The 2228-nt window shown below is 43.8% G+C and overlaps 1 long non-coding RNA gene across 3 annotated transcripts in view; it reads left to right on the top strand.

Annotated features, from left to right (window-relative positions):
• Positions 1 to 2228, top strand: part of LOC121924856 — a 52898-nt gene that overhangs the window by 42886 nt on the left and 7784 nt on the right. For all 3 annotated transcript variants that reach the window (XR_006102741.1, XR_006102742.1, XR_006102740.1), the window contains exon 2: positions 622 to 771. This is a non-coding gene — a long non-coding RNA (uncharacterized LOC121924856). The remainder of the gene's footprint in view (positions 1 to 621; positions 772 to 2228) is intronic.

Genomic DNA, 2228 nt, shown 5'->3' with positions numbered 1-2228 from the left:
AGACTAACACAGCTATGTCTTTGAATTCTACCACTGTACTGTCAGCAGTCACACATCCTAGTATATTTTGGAATACTAGTTTTAAGAAGGGCAGTCCCACTCCCTTTCCTCTGATTATACACTGTTACATGCCCTGCAAGACTAACACAGCTATGTCTTTGAATTCTACCACTGTACTGTCAGCAGTCACACATCCTAGTATATTTTGGAATACTAGTTTTAAGAAGGGCAGTCCCACTCCCTTTCCTCTGATTATACACTGTTACATGCCCTGCAAGCTGTGAAATGTTCCAGGGGCAGTACTTAGCAGGACTTGGGGCTTGGAAAAGTTATAGAATCTGAGAATCTCCCCAGCTGTAGTAAATAAATAAATAAAAATCCCCCAAATTCTGTCCCCTTCTTGAGGGGAGACTGTTGAACAATTGTGTTGCATTTGTAATATTTGGCTTATTTACACATCTAGGGAGACAAGAAACATGCACACTTGCAGCAGGCTACAAAGCTACTATACCACATGAGATTCCTAGAGTCCACAATACACATTATGCTTATAGCACACAGCACAGCTTTCTCTTGCTCTTACTCTCTGTTTCTGTCCTTCTCCTCCTCTCTCTTTTCCAGAACCTTTTCTGCACAAATCTGAAGACCCATTCTTGGCTGAGGGCAGGAAGGATATGAAGGAGCTTTCCCCTAAAGTCTTGGACGTGACATCTCAGCCATAGTTCTTATTGAAGAAACATCAGTCACCACCCCGAAGCCTTATTAGCTGAGGTAATTTCCTTAATAAAAGACTTGGCTGGCTTGACAAATCAACATTCATAACATAACATGTGGTGCAGACTGATCCAGAACTGGATTTGAGTAAGTATGTCCCAGGAACAGAATGAATCTGACCAATGCCTAGGATCCTCCAGTAACTTAACTAAAAAGTAAGCTTACTAAGGGCACGAACAAACAGGCCAAAATAAAGCTGCTTCGGGTCACTTTGGAGGTATGCTGTTTAAATGACACACACATCTTAAGAGGCCAGAAGCTGTGCCAAAGCTGCGTTCCAGTCCTTAGGACTGGAGTGTGGCTTTCGCGTGGCTTCTGGCCTCTTAGGACGCATGCAGCATTTAAACAGCACACCTTCAAAGTGACCTGAAGCAGCTTTATTTTGGCCTGTCTCTTCGGGCTCCTTACTTACTTGATTTCATGCCTCTCCCCTTGCACAGGACCAAAGGCCCCATTCCCACTGGCCCAGTTAACGTGGGTGGAACTGGGTAGATCCGGATGCCCCTCCCCCCGAATCTCTCTGTTAGCGAGTGCCCACTAGATTTGAGGGGCATTTTAACCCGAATGCCATATCCGGGTTTAACTTGAAGGCACCTGCTGTCAATCAAGCGATCGTCATAGGTGACGTTTGCAGGGGCATCGGAAGTGTCCTACCCCCTCCTTTTTTTTAAAGAGCCATGCACAAAATGCCCCAAAGTGCACATGTCAAAATTTAAAACCTCTTTTGTGTGTGTGTGTGTGTGGGGGGCATTTGGGTCAGTGCAGGTTATGATCTGTCCTTGGCCCCATTTTCAACCCCAAAATGCAAGCTAATGGATCCTGTATCCCCAGCTCCTTGCCACCCCAGAATGCCTCTTACACATGTAATAATAATAATAATAATAATAATAATAATAAATTCCTCACCTCGGAAATGCCAGAAAAGGATGTGATTGCCATGCATTCTTTTTTGCTTTTAAAAGCAATTCAGGGCTAGCACTGAAGAGACAGTAGCAAAAGCATGTATCGTTTTGCCAGTTGCCTAATTGACAAGAGCAACAAATGTAACATTCGAATTATAGCATTGATTTGCAAAGGAAAAAAAGTCTAGCCCTTTGCACCATTTCCCCTTTGCTGGAAGCCAGCAAATAGAAGGGAAAGTGAACAAGCAGCTAGCCATATTCTATCCATATATATATATCTGCCTCAAGAAAAAAAAACATGTGCATATTTTGTCAAAAATAATTTTAAAAAATAAAAAAGGGGGGAAGGTGCCTGATGGGAGCTCAGTTCATGCCCTGCCTGTGACCTGAACTGAACTGACCCTTTTCCTCCTGCTAGAGGAGCTTTGCCATTGCCTTCCACTGAGGCTGAGAGAGAGTGACCTGTCAGTTCCAACTGACCCATGGAATCAATTGGGAATAAAAGGGAAATGCAGCGCAGGCATTCTGACAGTAGCATCCGCATATAACACA

Source organism: Sceloporus undulatus, chromosome 3 (assembly GCF_019175285.1).
Source record: "Sceloporus undulatus isolate JIND9_A2432 ecotype Alabama chromosome 3, SceUnd_v1.1, whole genome shotgun sequence".
NCBI lineage: Eukaryota > Metazoa > Chordata > Lepidosauria > Squamata > Phrynosomatidae > Sceloporus > Sceloporus undulatus.
This window is presented reverse-complemented; position numbering and strand designations above follow the sequence as displayed.